Raw genomic sequence first — 19,671 nt, 5'->3', positions numbered from 1 at the left:
GAAAATCCACTGCGATGCCCCAGTTTGCCTCTGTTTGCAATTGTTCTTGGAATGTGTGCCAAACTCCAGAAGGCTGCTGATTCTTGATTTGCTGCAATAGAGAGCAAGAAAGGGGCATGGCAATGTATTTTTACATATGTATGCATACCTCGATCCTCGTGCCACCAATCATGCATCTCAATGCATGATGGCCGAGGAGTCGAATTGCACAACTCAATATGGAATGAATGCACATGAAAACACAACAAAACCTAGACTCCATCATGGATAATCCGGAGTGTCGGCGACTGGGAATTGAGACATGTTCCGTCACTCGGAGTATGAAACGTACCTCGTTTCCCGTGCTCAGGCTAGAACCTACCCCAAGCATGATGCAAATATGCATGATATGCATGAAACGAAACTAAGATACAACTTAGCATACACAATGCTATGAAATGGCATACACAATGCACGAGGTAACAAGGCATACACAATGCGCTAACAAACAACCTAGCATACGCAATGCTATGAAATGAAATGGCATACACAATGCATAATGGACTTACACCAACACGAGTGGACCTCGGTCACACTCACATAAGAGGCCATACGATGAAAATGAGACAACTCGAAATGCGCGCACAGATGCACGCAAATCGAGGATCGAACTTAAGGCACGAATGCCACTCTAACGAGACATGGCAAGGCATGGAATATGGCATACTAGCATGAAAATTTCAGCGCTAAAATATGACCCAAAACAGCCCCGAATCATGGAAACATGGCACCCGATGCATGGAATGAGACCCGAAATGCAAAACTAGGCACGCGCAATGGCCTATAGCTATACAAAACATGCGCTATTTGAACATGAAGTGTGAAGAAAGATTCAAGGAAGTCCCAAAACAAGCATATTTATAGTTTTAATCAAGGCCAGACAATGAACAAAAATGGGGCTAAGCTAGCATGCAAAAATGGCCCCAAAAGAGAGATAATGAAGCAAGTAACAGCTGCTGGCCCCAAATGGCCAAGATCCCTTCAACAAAGTTGAAGAGGGGCTCAAAATGAAGTACTTTACAGTTTATAACAAGCCACGTATCCAAACACAAACAGGCCAAAAACATTGCGCAAGAAATGGGCCAAAAGGGAGACAAAGAGGCAAGTGATGGTTTCTGGCCTCAAACATAGGAGGGCCCTTCAACAAAGTTTAAGAGGGGCCAAAAACATGATATTTTACAGTTAATGACCTCACCCAAAACAGTGCACATGCAAACCTAAAATATTATGCAAAATAAGGCCTAAAAAGAGGCTTAAACACAAAGTGTAAAAGGGGAGCCTCAAACAACAAAAGTCCCTTGATAAAATATGAAGAGAGGGTCAAAATAAGGCCATTTACAGTTTGGACCAAAGCCTAAAAAAATAAGCACAAGGGGCTAACAAATCATGCAAAAATAAGGCCAAAAGAGGGATATAAAGGCAAGTGGCAAATGGAAGCCTCAAACAGTGATGAACCCTTCAACAATGTTGAAGAATGGCTCAAAATAAGCCACGTTACAGTTTATTACAGAGCTCAAAACAGTTTACACGTAGGCCAAAAATACTACAAAAGAAATAGGCATACAAGAGAGGTAAAGAAGCAAGTGAAAAAAGGAAGTCTCAAACAGTGACAGGCCCTTAAACAAACATGAAAAAGAGCTCAACAAAATTCTATTTTCAGTTAGGGCCGAAGCCCAAAAGTGTAAGCAAGAATGGCTAAGAAAGCATGCAAAAATGAACTCAAAAGAGGGGAAAAAAGACTCACCCTTGTAGACCAATCTTTGACAACCTCTTGGCACAAGAAATGGTGCTCCTCAGATCTGGAAAGCAGCTCCAAGTGGCTGGAATGGAGGTGGTGGTGTGGTGCTAGGTGGTGGTGTAGAAATGGTGTAGGAATTTAAGGGTTTTGAGGGTTAGGATGTAGAGAGGGAGAGATGCAACATATGAGACTCAAAGAAAAAATTTCTAACCTCCCAAAACCAGCTGGGAGTGCTGGTTATATAGACAAAAGGGGTGGAAAAGAGGGGGGAAAATGGGGGGGAAAACAATTCAAGTTTCCCCCCAAAAGGCCAAACCCTCGGACATAAGGATTGGAGGAAAACAAAATTCACTTCTAGGACACACTTGGGGAGGGGGTTATGGCCGGCTAGCTAAAAAGGGCAAAAAACGTCATTTCACCAGCTAGGTGGCCGGCCTGCTACTTTCAGGACAAAAAAAATGGGCTACCGGAAATAAAAGTGGCCGGTGGGTGATTGGAAAGTCCAATGGTGTCCATTCAAGTATCTAAATTGAAGCCCCGGAAGTTAGCTTTCCAATGGTGCAAACCTTGCATTAAAATTCCTTCTGTGGAAAAAGTTATGCCAGTTTCCGTGAATCCGCGCAGATTTCAGTCCAACCGGAGTGATGCCCTACTTCAATCAACTATATCTCCCCCGTTCGGAATTGGATTTAGGAGATTCTTGAGTGAAAAATGAAGCCCCAGAAGTATTATTTCCAACGGTGGTGGCCTCATAGCTTGATTCCAAGTGTGCAAATGAATAGGCCCGATTTGGCGAGGGCTGCTCGACTTTTTCTTAACGGTTCATGCCCATTTTCTCCCCCAACTGGATTTCTTCCCTCTTCTCCTCTTTTCTTCAACTTCAAACCCCTAAAAAAGGTGTTTTGAAAGATTCTTTTCAAAGATCTCATCTCTCTTTCATTCTTTTCCACTTTTGTCCTTGCTCGGTTTACCGAAAAGCGCAACATTTGACAAAATGCGAGCCTCGGAACATTGTAAAAACTTTATTTCAAAAACGTTTTGAAAGAGAGGGTTTTACGGCTAAAATCTTTTGATCAAGATTTTTTTGGTCCAAAAGGGGTATGAAGTTGAGCTTTGACTCTCTCCTTGCTGAAGAAATTGAACCTTTGCCCTGCACATCTTCCAAAACCATCAGTCGCGTCCGAGTCTTAAAGGCGGTCAAAAATGGGGTGTCTACCGTTGCCCCTCTTTGACAGAACTCAGAAGTCAAGAAGTGACGGGAATGAATGTCAAAGCCCAGAGATGACCCATTTTTGACAAGGCCGAAAACTTGGACAAACAAGCAAAATATAGATAAATAAATGGTTGTGCCCGCAGGCTGCCTACGTATCCTTTTTGCGAGGAATCAAACCAGCGTAGTTTAGGGGCAGGATGCAAAATGATAGGTAGAAATATGTTGAAGATTGGACTTATACGGTACGCGAAGCTGGTTTGATAATTGGACTTATACGCTACGCGAAGCCGGTTTGAAAATTGAGGATTCATGTAATGCACTGTAATGTAATAATTGAAATGCAATGTAATAGCTAGGAAATGAAGGTTCCTCACAGGGGCAATTGGCAATGACTTACCTCATGCTGCTGGGGATCTCCCGCTTCTTCTCAGTTGAACCACAGGTACTACTTTTCTCCCTGACTATGGTTGCAGCTTTCCCTATTCTCCAACAGGGTGACAGACTAGGTTGGATCAGTATCCAGAATTGAGGTGCATACAGATGCTATCTCAATCTATGGGGCTACCATACAGATTTCAAGCCGAGGATATACCCCTGGGTATTTAAACCAAACTTTAGTCTCGGAAATCCCGAACCTTTGCGTTCTAGGCATAAGCCATTCGAACTCTAGTTTCCACCGTCTCAGTTGGTCTCCTAGGAACTCACCGCTAACACAGGCAGGTGGCTATACCAGACAATCGAAAGTCGTTCGGGCACGACAAACACCAAAGGAATTGCACCCTTAGAGGATTTAAGGTCTCCTAGACCGGGGAGTGCACAAGACAGTGCGAATAAAGATGCAGGATTTAAGGTCTCCTTAGACCGGAGGATTTAAGGTCTCCTAGACCAGACAGTAAAATAGATACGATGTAATAGATGTGATGCAATAGATGCAAAGGGTGAACACACGCCAACCACGCTGGACTCGCGAGTGGAGGAAGAACAAAGAAAATCAATCAGGAGCACGCTCCATGCAACCTAAGATAAATTCCAAACACGCTGAAATCGTGTGAGGAAGGGAAGGCTCCAATCACGCTGAAATCGTGAGAGGAGGTCCAAAAATAACCCGCCCAACGCGTCTACAACGCAACCTGGGATAAAATCCAAACACGCTGAAATCGTGTGAGGAAGGGGACACTCAAACCACGCTGAAATCGTGAGAAGAGGTCCGAAAACAACCGCCCAGGTGCATACACAACGTAACCTGAGATGAATTCCAAACACGCTGAAAACGCGTAAGGAATGGAACACTCAAACCACGCTGAAATCGTGAGAGGAGGTCCAAACAACAACCGCCCAGGTGCGCACACAACACAACCTGAGATAAATTCCAAACACGCTAAAATCATGTAAGGAACGGGACACTCAAACCACGCTGAAATCGTGAGAGGAGGTCCGAAAACAACCGCCCAGGTGCATACACAACGCAACCTAAGATAAATTCCAAACACGCTGAAATCGTGTAAGGAACGGGACACTCAAACCACGCTGAAATCATGAGAGGAGGTCCAAACAACAACCGCCCAAGTGCGCGCACAACGCAACCTGAGATAAATTCCAAACACGCTGAAATCGTGTGAGGAAAGGGACACTCAAACCGCGCTGAAATCATGAGAGGAGGTCCAAACAATAACCGCCTAGGTGCGCGCACAACGCAACCTGAGATAAATTCCAAACATGCTGAAATCATGTAAGGAATGGAACACTCAAACCACGCTGAAATCGTGAGAGCAGGTCCAAACAACAACCGCCCAGGTGCGCACACAACGCAACCTGAGATAAATTCCAAACACGCTGAAATCGTGTAAGGAACGGGACACTCAAACCACGTTGAAATCGTGAGAGGAGGTCCGAAAACAACCACCCAGGTGCATACACAACGCAACCTGAGATAAATTCCAACCACGCTGAAATCGTGTAAGGAACGGGACACTCAAACCATGCTGAAATCGTGAGAGGAGGTCCAAACAACAACCGCCCAAGTGTGCGCACAACGCAACCTGAGATAAATTCCAAACACGCTGAAATCGTGTGAGGAAAGGGACACTCAAACCACGCTGAAATCGTGAGAGGAGGTTCAAACAATAACCGCCCAGGTGCGCGCACAACGCAACCTGAGATAAATTCCAAACACGCTGAAATCGTGTAAGGAACGGGACACTCAAACCACGCTGAAATCGTGAGAAGAGGTAAACAACTCGGGAGCGTGTTCCACGCAACCTAAGTTGAGTCCCGGGGGACAACGATCCTAAACGCTGCACGGCGTAAAAGGATGCAAATAAACGCAACAAGTGCGATGATACAATACATGTTACAAGCAATGTAGAGCATGATGTTTAGGGAATGCAATGGATAGACAAAACGGCACTCTAGAAAGAACCTCATGGAGTGAGTGGCGCTGAACCGCTTTACTCTGACGGGGAACGGTACTCAGGGAGAGCACTTTTGATCGCCATTCTGGCTTGAAACAATGAAACAGTCAACACAGTATTTTGTTCACTTTGAACACACAGCTCGTATCGGCATACTGCTTATTCTGAACACGCAGCTCATAACACAATATTCTACTTATTTTGGAACATACGGCTCACGCAGGACACCGCTGATTCTGAACACACGGTCCGTTCTGAACACAACTCATTCTGAACTCACAGCCCATAACACAGTATTTGGTTTATTCGGCACACAGCTCATTCTGAACAGACAGCCCATAACACAGTATTTTGTTTATTTGGCACACAGCTCATACAAGACACTGCTCATTCTGGACATACAGGATGCAATGACGAAACTTGCAGAAGTTGAAACAATCTCGGATGCCCGACATTTTCCCTCTTTTCTTTTGCTTCGTAGCCTGGAACTTTCATAGCTTCAGATGGGTCCTGGTTTTACTGTTTTCACATGACCTGGGTTGAATCCCGCGGTTTTATGAAAGAACCAATCCTGATTTGCACAAATGTGGAGAACAACACGGCACTCTGAGCACAAAACGATTTTTGAAATTGAAATGAGAAATGGGTTCTCAATCGGGTATTTAGCCTACAACTGACCACAGCCAAAACGACTCAACAATGGAAAATAAAGGTAGAACGACCTAAACACAACTCAACAAAGGAAAAACAAGGTAAAATGACCTAAACACATTTGTTGACACTCAATCGACTTAAAATAAGAAACGAGACAAACAAAATGCACAAACACAACACTCAGCTGTGTTACAAAAGCGAGAGACCTCTCGGTGCACGAGGAGCTAGTTTCTCCGGGTATTGTTTCCCACCCTTTCTCATTTGTGATTCTCACATCACTCGGCCCTCAGGCTCTGTTTTTTTGAAAAAGCCTTTTGCTCACTTTTTTTCTCAGTGCACATCTCTCTATTCTTCAATCTCTCATTTTTTATCCCTCCCCTGGGTGGTTGATGGACAAACAGAAAGTTGCGGGCTCTTGCCCCTAGCATTCCGATAGATTCTTCTTCTTGTTCACAACAATGAGTTTCTCCCACAGAGGGGTTGTGATGCAGCTGGATGTGCAGCAGATTTGTAATTGACATTGGTTGATGATGCTCCACCGGGGAGTTTAGACGTGATCAGATCATTCCAGTTCGTGCTTTGCATTTGGCTTGATACCTTGCTGCTTGGAGGATGTTGAGAGCTTTCAGCCCTTTTCTGCTAACTTCAATTGTGCCCTCTTCTGGCGAATACGATGCCCTTTCTGGCAAGTAGAGTGCCCTTTCTGGCAAATGCATTGACAACGAGGAAAAGACAGGAAGCCTGACTCAACTGTGCCCCTAGTTCATCAATTTGACTATTTTTTTGTTTTGGCTTTCTAAAACAATTTTGATCAAAATGAGAGTTAGATTAACGCGCTTGTTCGATTTTCTGATTTGAAATCATGCAAGTTAGGCTGTGAGCACTAAAAATTTTCCCTTTTTGGGGTCCAAGAAATGGTCCAGTTTTGGAAAAATAGAATAATTTTTGAGAGAAAATTAGTCAACTTCATTAAAAATTCTCAAAAACTATTTTTGCAAACGGCCACTGCTCAACGAGCACGGAACCCGCTCTTGAGATGCACAACTTCAGATTCAAAGGAAAATTGCCCCTTGCTTGAGGGGAACTGCATGGCAACGGAAAGTTGCCCCTTGTTTGAACGGCACCGTGGCGCATTGAATGGCAACGGAAAGCTGCCCCTTGTTTGGATGGCACCGCAGCGCATTGTAGGCAGTCCTCAGAGTGACGAACACAACCAAATCCTCAGATACAGGGAAGACAAAGATGACCAGAACCATCGCATGGACACAATCGAATTGTTTTACGGCTGGACTTCAGAATGAAGTTGCCAACGTATCCCAAAGATGGGAATCAAGCCTTACGTAGTTCGGGGTTAAGGTACACTCGGGTATTAACCTCTCCTTTTTGCGCTCTAACTTTTGCCAAGGTCGCCCTTTGCGGGTTTTCAACCTTGCGAGCTATGTTTTTCTTCTTTTCAATTTGTGTTCTTTTCTTTTCTTTTCATTTCTTTTGATTTTCTTTTTTTTGTTCTTTTCTTTGCATCTTTCTTTTTTGTTCTTTTGTTCTTTTCTCTTTTTTTGTTCTTTTTCTTCTTTTCTTGCTCTAACTTTTGCTTGGGCCGCCCTTCCGGGTTTTCGGCCCAGCGAGCCTCTCAAGGATAAAAGTATAGCTTTGTCCATGTCCAATGGTTTTGAGATCCTGAAGTCGTCTTAATCCAGGAGAATGGCTGTTATTTGCTGACGAAGTAGAAGTCCATCCAATGGGGGCTGAATTTGCCCCTAGTGTGTGGATAGGAACTCGGCTGTCCTTCAGCAATACTTTCTTCTTTCCTCCCTTCTGGGATTTGGCATTCTTGCCGATCTTCATTGACTTGCGGAATGATCCACCTTTGGCTCTTCGAGCTGTCTGACATTTTTTTTTGCCCCTAGTTCGAAGGGTGCTTCTAACCTAGCTTCGCAAGCTTCTTTTGATGACATCTGGTCTTCTTTATCTGACTTCCTTGCCTCTTGTTCGAGGGCTGCATTGAATCTGGCCACGCAGGCCTCACATTGTAATTGACTGTCGAACGTTCTGAATTCGAGTTCAAGGTTTTGAAAGCAGAGGGGTCGAGTCTCGAGGCTAAAAGCGATCCTAAGCTGCACAATCTCAAGAGCGATTCTACACAGGTCTTCGCAAGACCGCGCAAAACATTTTTTGAAATCTTTTAAGAAAGCGACCAGTCGCTCGCGCTGAAGACAGTGTAGAACCAATCTGGATCAAGCCAGGATCCTTCCCAGTACTCACACTAACAAGCATGATTTCATTCATTAAGGGCTTAGCACGCCTTTCTTTCTCTCAATTGATCAAATTTTACAAAACCCAAGAAATTCCTTCCTCTTCGTTTTTTTATCACAACGTTTCGAAAAATGTTTTGGAAAACTTAGGTCGATGCAACGAATTCAAGGCACAGAAAAGACACAACTTCTAGTCAAATACTGCCATCTCATTTAGAATTTCTGGCACAACTGGCACACGGCAGAAGCAAACACAAAAGCATGAAAAACCACTGCTGTTTCATTCAAAATCTGTTGGCACAACTGGCTCCCTGACAGAAACAGACTCAAAACAAAATGAAAAGACAAACACAAAACAAAATGGTGATGCCCAAGGCAACACCCCCCGGAATCACCCGACTCCTATACAACAGGACTGACTCGATACAACAAGACAGACCCAAAAAAAAAAAAAAAAAAAGAGACTGACTCAAAACAAAAAGACAGACTCAAAACAAAACAACAAGACTGACCCAATACCCAAGTCAGAAAGCACAAAAGCTAGCATTCGCAAATGCTCAAAACAGTGCATTCCATTCACCATATCTGGAGTAAACTGAGCGCTGCCCGCAGGTGGTTCATCCCCCCAATCACATCACATTATCCCCCAAGTTCACTGATCAAGTGCCGATAAACTTTTCAGGACCTGGTGCGGGGATGACCCCGTTGTCAATCAAATTTTGTATCTCGTGGCGGAGACGGACGCAACTGTCGGTGTCATGACCGGTTTGTTGATGGAAAGTGCAGTACTGGGTAGCATCATGCATAGCCAGAAGAGGGTTCGGGAGAGGCCGAGGCTCAAGGGGTTTGAGATGGCCTTGTTCAACAAGGATTTGGAGAGCTTTGGACAAAGGCATATAGAGAGCATGGAAGACCCTCTGACCTCGGGGTAGATACTTCGAGGTTTGTGGATTTTTGCTGGATGCACCAGTAAAGGGATTGGCAGGTGCTGGCCTGGTTTGTTGATCTCTTCCGAGTGCAGGATTATAACTGAAAGGAACGTTTCTGATACAACGACCCTTCTCTCGGCTTGCCCCTTGATTCAAAATGCTCTCATTCTGAGTGGCAAAAGTGTCGTCCACAGTTTTTGCAACAACTGCGAGCACTTGCTCTTTGTTCAGTCCCTCGGCTTTCAAAGCCTTAACAGCCAACAGAAGATGTTCATGGGGATCCATGTCCGCCCCTATCTTGTTTTCACCACTCGCCTCCACTTGGTCAAGGGATCGGCCTTCTTCAAATGCAGCCCGTCCCAAGATTGGGGAGCCTTTTGTCGTGAAACTCCTAGCATGTGCTGTGGTCGATGATGGAGCCAATGTCCCAGAGGCTAGATCTGTCACAGTTCTTTGAAGGTCTTCGATCATTCTCTTTAGCTCAGAAGTAGTGGGTTCACGGGTTTGGGATGATTGGGGTTCAGATGCACCCATCATGCATAAGTCCATGCTTTCCGGGATAAACACCTAAGGCTTGGGTAGATGGGCCGGGGTGATGTATATGCTAGGGTCATAGGTGGACGGCAGTATATGGATGAGGTTGAGATGGGGAGGTGACGAGTTAGTACTAATCTGAGGTCCTTTGGGTGGAGCTAGGGTCTCTTCGTCAATAAGATCCTGAATCTTATGACGGAGGCGGATGCAACGGTTTGTATCATGACCGTGTTGTTGATGATAGGCACAGTATTTAGCTGGGTCGTATCTTGGTGGAAGAGGATTTGGAAGGGTTTGGGGTTCTAGGAGTTCTAGGTGTCCTTCTTTTTGCAGCTTTTTCAAAGCTTGGAAAAGACTCATGTAAAGAGGGTTGAACTTTCGGGCTCGGGGCCGAGTTGAAGTGGTTGGTTTTTGGCCATTGAGGGAAGTGGTGATAGTGTCTACTTCTGAGCATTTCGCAGCTGTGCTACCATCAGTAGTAGCATTGGAACTGCGAGCAATATTCCTCTTCAAAGGCTCATTATCTTCTGCGAAGACCCCCTGTTTGATGGCGTCCTCGATTTGAACCCCCATTTCATGAAGGGCTGGAAAGGTAAACAGAGGTAGAACGACCATCTTTTGTAGCAACTTGCCATGCAGATTTCGGATAATCATCCTGATCTGATCTTTATCGGAAGGCCTTGTAGTCATCATTGAGGCCTTCGCTCTCCATCTTGTCACAAACTCTGAGAAACCCTCATTTGGCTCTTGGCGGGTGACTTCAAGATCACGAGTTGTGACCTCGATCTGTGTGTTGCAGGAGTATTGAGCAATAAAGGCCTCAGCTAGCTCTTCCCAGTTCCATTTCACAGAGTTCTCTAATTTTGCATACCAGATTGCGGCTATCCCAGACAGGGTTCGGCCGAATAGTGACAATTTCTGGGCTGTGGTCAAACCCATTGGCCTCAAGATATCAGAAAACAGCTGGAGGTGCACCATTGGGTCTTCAGAGCCATCGAATCGATCGATATGTGGCATCTTGAACCGATCTGGTAATGTCACCACTGAGTCGGTATAACCGTCCTCTATATCGGGAATAGAGTGGGCCCCCTGAGACTTTTTGAACAATTTCTCAAGCTTGCTCACTTTCAATGCCATGGGATCCGTCTCGAACTCAAAGGGGGAGTCCGGTGGGTTGATTGGTGCTTTAGACAACTGGGATAGAACCGGGGGCGGAGCTGGACCGCCTGGAATGTCCGTATCATCCTGGACGTGGGTTGTCTCCCCGAGTATGGGAACTCTTGGTGGGGGAGGAGCCTGGTGTGAAGTAGATACTCCGGTTTACTGCTCTAACCTGGCAATTGTCTCTGCCTGTTGGGCTATGACCACAGCCTGTTGCTTGGCGAATTCCGCTTGACGGACAGCATCTTGCTGCATGGCTTTCATACTATCCTGGAGCTGGCGCACCATCTCTTCTAAGCCTGACATACTGTCCTGATCTGATTGAACCACCAGTATATCTATCTCTACAGTAGACTCAAAATCTCAACTTGGCTGTTCAAAGACCACTGAGCTGGTAGCTACTGTACTGGTGGTCTGTGCTTGACTGACCTTTTTACCCTGCCTCTATTGCCCTTGAACTGAATCTCTGACCCGACAAAGTCTATCAACACAAGTTCGGTGTACCTGGGGGATATTGGAGCCTTCTGAAGCTATGGTTCCAGGACTATCTAGCAAAAGAGAAAACATGCAGCATCTCAGCCTGATTTCACCAGAACAGATATGAGCATAACGGGATGACTGTGCCCTCTACTGAATTCTGCCCCAAAATTCGGCCTGTAAACTGTTACCCTCGGGTAAACTGATTCCCAAAATACTGAATTGGTGCCTGCATGCCTGATGCCCAAACTTGCAAACTGATACATGCATTCCTGTAGAGACGCACTCTAAAAGCACATAACAGATAAGTGAGAGCCAAAACACCCCTATGTTGGGGTAGGGTTTCCCTGTCCTATTTTGTCAGGAGCCAGGGTTTCACTACGCACGCAGCGGCTTCAAACAACCTATATTGGGTAAGTAACCTGTCCTAGTTTGGAATGGTCACTATGGATCCGAATATGCACTAGGTCGAATGGTCAAAAAGGGTGCCCCGGTAAAACCGGGGTTTGTGTTCCCATACTGGCAGAGCCCACAACCGGTCAGCCTTATGGTCATGCCTTGACAAGACAAGCCTCCGGCAAACCGTTCAGGAATAGCAGATGGCAAACACGGTGTCCTCGGCGCACCAATGCAAATACAATGCAAAAAACACATAAGTGTAGTCAAAACAAGATATCATGAGTTCGAGTCAAGTTCTCTAAATCCCCAGCAGAGTCGCCAGAAACTGTAGACGTCCCCCGAACGCCCCGGGAGGGTGAGTCCCGTTCCGTTCATTTGGGGTCACTACAGCTCGAACTCTCAAATCGTCACGGTTACAGAGTCGCCACCTAAATGTTTTATTTTGGGGAAATTTAGGAAACCCTGACTCGTTTGCCTAAGGCCATGTGTCCGTCATCACCAAAGTTGCCTCGGCTCGGGAACTTGGGTACGATTGGGGAAGGTCACTTCGTGAGCACCCCCGCTCGCCCGATCAAAGATCGGCCTCTACTAACCATGATATCTAGTTTTGAAAACATTGCGTGTTCTTATTCCGGTTATTAGCCTAGATTTACTATGTGATGCGCGCAGCATACAAGTATAGACCGGGTCGCCTGAATTGGAACAAAACATTTCATGTTTGTTTGTTTGAAAATGGTTTGATGATGCTACCCGCAAGTAGGCTAAGACGTGGATTTGCCACCCTCGGGTGGGCTTAGAAAAACATGATTCTGCCACTATCTAGTGGGCTTAAAACACACATTTGATGAATTGTTCCAATTCAAATAACCCAACCTTCACCCACAGGCATTCAGGCAGATATATCACATAAGCAATTAGCCTCATGGTAAGCATGCTATTCATGGCAGTCACTCACACGCATGCAAGGATGCTAAAGCATAAAACTCACTGAGTACTCCAAGCCAAAACAGAAGCTAATTAGAAATCCATGCATGATCCTAAATATGCTGAAATGCCTAATGCAACACATGCAAGAATGCAACTATAGCAGGCTCGGCTATTCTAAACATGGCATATGAGGTGCAACAGCTAACAAGTATTCAATCTTGGAATTGAAATACAAATGCAGTTAGTATGATGCGCCGAGCCCGGTGCATGCAAAACAGATGAATGAATGCAACATGCTATCATACTGTATGCTAATTGAAACATGCCCTAATCTAACCATCATAAGCTGGTAAATAAAAGGGAGAATGACGTGGGGTTGGAAGACATGCATCACATACACGCACACTTATTACAATTATGCCCTCGCACAGAGGGTCCGAATAAATAATATACAGTCCCAAATAAATAGTACAGTCCAAATTAATAATACATACCAAATATGTACAAAACCCAAATTAAATAACAAATTTAACTAGGAAAGCATTAAATTGGCATGCAAATCCATGGACTGCCTCAGCTCTGTTCCGAATGATGGATGATGCATGCTTGAGTTGCCTTGCGCGAAAATCCATTGCGATGCCCCGGTTTGCCTCTGTTTGCAATTGTTCTTGGAATGTGTGCCAAACTCCAAAAGGCTGCTGATTCTTGATTTGCTGCAATAGAGAGCAAGAAAGGGGCATGGCAATGTATTTTTACATATGTATGCATACCTCGATCCTTGTGCCACCAATCACGCATCTCGATGCATGATGGCCGAGGAGTCGAATTGCACAACTCAATATGGAATGAATGCACATGAAAACACAGCAAAACCTAGACTCCATCATGGATAATCCGGAGTGTCGGCGACTGGGAATTGAGACATGTTCCGTCACTCGGAGTATGAAACGTACCTCGTTTCCCGTGCTCGGGCTAGCACCTACCCCAAGCATGATGCAATATGCATGATATGCATGAAATGAAACTAAGATACAACTTAGCATACACAATGCTATGAAATGGCATACACAATGCACGAGGTAACAAGGCATACACAATGCGCTAACATACAACCTAGCATACGCAATGCTATGAAATGAAATGGTATACACAATGCATAATGGACTTACACCAACACGAGTGGACCTCGGCCACACTCACATAAGAGGCCATACGATGAAAATGAGACAACTCGAAATGCGCGCGCACATGCACGCAAACCGAGGACCGAACTTAAGGCACGAATGCCACTCTAACGAGACATGGCAAGGCATGGAATATGGCATACTAGCATGCAAATTTCAGCGCTAAAATATGACCCAAAACAGCCCCGAATCATGGAAACATGGCACCCGATGCATGGAATGAGACCCGAAATGCAAAACTAGGCACGCGCAATGGCCTATAGCTATACAAAACATGTGCTATTTGAACATGAAGTGTGAAGACAGATTCAAGGAAGTCCCAAAACAAGCATATTTACAGTTTTAATCAAGGCCAGACAATGAACAAAAATGGGGCTAAGCTAGCATGCAAAAATGGCCCCAAAAGAGAGATAATGAAGCAAGTAATAGCTGCTAGCCCCAAATGGCCAAGAGCCCTTCAACAAAGTTGAAGAGAGGCTCAAAATGAAGTACTTTACAGTTTATAACAAGCCACGTATCCAAACACAAACAGGCCTAAAACATTGCGCAAGAAATGGGCCAAAAGGGAGACAAAGAGGCAAGTGATGGTTGCTGGCCTCAAACATACGAAGGCCCTTCAAAAAAGTTTAAGAGGGGCCAAAAATATGATATTTTACAGTTAATGACCGCACCCAAAACAGTGCACATGCAAGCCTAAAATATTATGCAAAATAAAGAGGCTTAAACACAAAGTGTAAAAGGGGAGCCTCAAACAACAAAAGTCCCTTGATAAAATATGAAGAGGGGGTCAAAACAAGGCCATTTACAGTTCAGACTAAAGCCTAAAAAAATAAGCACAAGGGGCTAACAAATCATGCAAAATAAGGCCAAAAGAGGGATATAAAGGCAAGTGGCAAATGGAAGCCTCAAACAGTGATGAGCCCTTCAACAATGTTGAATAAGGGCTCAAAATAAGCCACTTTACAGTTTATTACAGAGCTCAAAACAGTTTACACGTAGGCCAAAAATGCTACACAAGAAATAGGCATACAAGAGAGGTAAAGAAGCAAGTGAAAAAAGGAAGTCTCAAACAGTGACAGGCCCTTAAACAAACATGAAAAAGAGCTCAACAAAATTCTATTTTCAGTTAGGGCCGAAGCCCAAAAGTGTAAGCAAGAATGGCTAAGAAAGCATGCAAAAATGAACTCAAAAGAGGGGAAAAAAGACTCACCCTTGTAGACCAATCTTTGACAACCTCTTGGCACAAGAAATGGTGCTCCTCAGATCTGGAAAGCAGCTCCAAGTGGCTGGAATGGAGGTGGTGGTGTGGTGCTAGGTGGTGGTGTAGAAATGGTGTAGGAATTTAAGGGTTTTGAGGGTTAGGATGTAGAGAGGGAGAGATGCAACATATGAGACTCAAAGAAAAAATTTCTAACCTCCCAAAACCAGCTGGGAGTGCTGGTTATATAGACAAAAGGGGTGGAAAAGAGGGGGAAAAATGGGGGGGGAAAACAATTCAAGTTTCCCCCCAAAAGGCCAAACCCTCGGACATAAGGCCTAGAGGAAAACAAAATTCACTTCTAGGACACACTTGGGGAGGGGGTTATGGCTGGCTAGCTAAAAAGGTCAAAAAAGGTCATTTCACCAGCTAGGTGGCCGGCCTGCTACTTTCAGGACAAAAAAAATGGGCTACCGGAAAGAAAAGTGGCCGGTGGGTGATTGAGAAGTCCAATGGTGGCCATTCAAGTGTCCAAATTGAAGCCCCGGAAGTTATATTTCCAATGGCACAAACCTTTCATTAAAATTCCTCCTGTGGAAAAAGTTATGCCAGTTTCCGTGAAGCTGCGCAGATTTCGGTCCAATCGGAGTGATGCCCTACTTCAATCAACTATATCTCCCCCGTACGGAATTGGATTTAGGAGATTCTTGAGTGAAAAATGAAGCCCCGGAAGTATTATTTCCAATGGTGGTGGCCTCATAGCTTGATTCCATGTGTGCAAATGAATAGGCCCGATTTGGCAAGGGCTGCTCGACTCTTTCTTAACGGTTCATGCCCATTTTCTCCCCCAACTGGATTTCTTCCCTCTTCTCCTCTTTTCTTCAACTTCAAACCCCTAAGCAAGGTGTTTTGAAATATTTTTTTCAAAGATCTCATCTCTCTTTCATTCTTTTCCACTTTTGTCCTTGCTCGGTTTACCGAAAAGCGCAACATTTGACAAAATGCGAGCCTCGGAACATCGTAAAAACTTTATTTCAAAAACGTTTTGAAAGAGAGGGTTTTACTGCTAAAATCTTTTGATCAAGATTGTTTTGGTCCAAAAGGGGTATGAAGTTGAGCTTTGACTCTCTCCTTGCTGAAGAAATTGAACCTTTGCCCTGCACATCTTCCAAAACCATCAGTCGCGTCCGAGTCTTAAAGGCGGTCAAAAATGGGGTGTCTACACCTGTGCCTGCTATATGCATACATTGTGATAGTCAGTCGACAATAGGTAGAGTACATAGTCATATGTATAATAGTAAGTCACGACACGTTCGTCATCATAACACTATGGGACAACTACTCTCTAATAGAATTATTTCCATTGAATATGTGAAATCTAAAGACAACATAGCAGATCTACTAACCAAAGGGTTAGTAAGAGAGTTAGTTGAGAATTCATCGAGGGAAATGGGACTTAAGCCTATTTAATAAGAGTTACCACAACGGCAACCCAACCTAATTAACTAGAGATCACAAGATCTAAGTTCAAAGGGACAACTGAGTTGTGTATGACTCATAAGGATCACTGGGGAGTCGAACTCCTACCAATTTCTATCCTGAAATAGTGATGTCTGCAGTGTGCTAGAATAAGCAATGTTTTTAATGATTCTTATATCTAAGAATACCTAGTGGAGTATGGAAGGATAATTTCATAAGAAATCACATATATGAGTGTGAACTGAGCCGGTTCTATGAGTTTTGTAAGGGCTAAAATTCTCTAAAGCACTCATGAAGTACCAGGTTGTTTAGGGCCAAAATGAACACAGTCATAGGAACCAAATTGTGTCTGGAGATATGCTTTGTGAGTTCTTTTGTCTTAGTTTATACAAATGATTGAACAGTTCAATACATCATGTTCACTGATTAGCTAGTAAATCTGATAGTGTCTTATAAGGAAAGGTTCAAAGCCAAAAACTACCTATCCTTTGCAGAATATCTCCGATTTCTGTACTCTTTGTAGAAACATCATGTTGTTGTATTTTCTCTTTGTCAATTCCATTTACGTAGGGGATCGTTGGAAATTTTGGTTTTCTAGTCTTATTTTGGGCCATCTCTGAGCCCAAATTTATATGGGGCCCATGCGTCTTTTGAGGTGGGTCCAAGTGGTGACGTGTTTCTTGCCGCATGAGAAGTCACACAGTGAAAACGGATCATCAAAATCATTTATGAATGAATGGAAAGTTGACGTGGTTTATGGGTTCATGAAATATGAAGTTGAAGAGTCAAATATGGGTTACCATGTTTTGGGTGTCCCACATAGAAACAATAAGAGAACTTATATGAGTATATAGGTTTTAGGTTGACATACTTGGGTTGGGCCCTAAGGTGCACCCCAAGTTTTGTAAGGAGAGGAATTATAGGCAAAGTGAGCTTCACCCAAATGCGCCACATGCGCGCGCGCCGCCGCCTCAGGCTGGTCGAGCCGAGCTGGGTACAGGTGCAAGTTGTGGGTCGGGTCCTAGCTTAATTTTTTGGCAAAATCCATTTGAACCTTTTCAAATTCTTATGGGAAAATTTGAAATCCTAACAGATTAATTCAAACCTTTGTGTCAAAATTCGAATTCAAATTTGAATTTTTTTTGCTTCCTAGAAAAGTGCCTCTCCGGTCGTTTTTCTTCACTTTCTGGCGGTTCCAGGTTTCACACTTGTTCAAAGGGTTTTCTACCCTTTCGAACAGACACCTCTTGGCCTATAAATTCAAGGTCCTCTAGCAGATTGATTCATTCCATTTTCGTGTCCTGTTTTCCTTCTGTACTGTATATTTTCTTCATACTAGTTCTTAGAATCTGAAGAGAGTTTCAGAACTCAGGTTTTGGTTCACTAGAACAAATTGTTAGTAGTGCTGCTACAATCGGTGTAAGTGATCATTGTATCATGGGAGATAGACGTTGATAATCCGTAAGCACCTGTGCGGTGGCGAATTTGTCTTAAGGATAAATTGTTATACATTCGACTTGGTCATAGTCTTGCTATTTTTATTTTTCGAAACAAGAACTTTATGTTAGTGAATTATTTTATTTGTTTCAGTTTTATTTTGTACATAGAAGATTATTTCAACATATTTCACAACGTGTTTCAAGTTCAAAATGTGTGTGATTTTTATTTTTGTTTTTATTTTATATGGATGGCTCATATGGGTTTTGGTATTTTTATTTGATTTCTAAAATTCTTTTCTTAGAATAAAATATTCTTTCACTTATATTTTTTAGTGTTATTAATTTTTCATGGGTAAATTATAAATACACCTCCTGAAATTTGCTTAAAGTACAAATTGCCCATTGTGATTTAAAAAATTACAAATATCCCCTTATCATAATTTTTTATTTAACAGAATTAACTAAAAAAATGAAATTCATAATTATTCTCCTATACAATAATAAAATTACTTAAATTATTAATTAAAATATATTTCTAACATCATGAAAAACTGTTAATTGACTTGATGATTTATTAATAAAATGAACAATTTGTTATGAAATTAGAAACCTCAAGGGGGTGGAATGTAATTTCCAAAACCATAGGGGCCATTCATATTTTAATCAAACCTTGAGAATGTATTTGTAATTTATCCTAATTTCATAAATTATTTGTATTAGCTCTGCCTTAATTTCATAAATTATGATTGATATATATGTTTACACCATATAAAATAAATATAAAGTTCACTGTTACCACAAAATTATTATAATGACTCACTTTGAATTATAAAATGTTGTACATAGCACAGGTTACTACTAGTATAAAGGATGGTATTGTGATTTTTCATTGGCCGAATATACTATGTAGACAATATCACATGATACTCCCAATCTAATAATTTTCTTTTAAGATAAGATAACTATCCAAAAGGTAAATTGCACTTTTTCCCCCAAAACATTGACTCAAATTTTACTACAGTTCTTATTATTTCAATTTGAATAGTTGGATCCTTACATTTTAAGTCCAGTTTCAGTTTAGTCCATCTGTCTAGATTTTCGGTAAATTTTTTTATGTGTACTCCTTAAGAGACTGACAAAGAGACTGACAAGTGTTTCAAAATTGTTTATTTTGACCTCTGACATAAACGGAAAGAATACTAAATTGAAACCAAACTTAAAATATGAGAACAAAATTGTTTAATTTGAGACAATAGGACCAAAAGAAAATACTAGTCATACTATAAAAGTTAAATGTGTAATTTATCCATATCCAAATTTTATTTTCTTTGGAGCAATACTAAGGACCTTAAATGAATTATTAAATATTTTACACAATACTCACATGAGTGTGGCATCCATGTGAATCTCATGTGGTATGAGTCTCACACTTATTTGAATATTCTGTAAAATATTTAATAATCCATTTGATTAATTTCTAACATTTTTGTTTTCTTTAAGACCTTAGACATCGACCTGAATTTGACCCGATCCAAACTCAAATCATTGAATCCATGAAAGAAATAATGTAATGATCCGATTAAACTTGAATCCATTTTATCCGATTATTAATAACCCAAATCGTTGAATCCATTAAA

The sequence above is a fragment of the Camellia sinensis genome, chromosome 15 (assembly GCF_055761805.1).
Source record: "Camellia sinensis isolate YWXY chromosome 15, ASM5576180v1, whole genome shotgun sequence".
NCBI classification, from domain to species: domain Eukaryota; kingdom Viridiplantae; phylum Streptophyta; class Magnoliopsida; order Ericales; family Theaceae; genus Camellia; species Camellia sinensis.
This window is presented reverse-complemented; position numbering follows the sequence as displayed.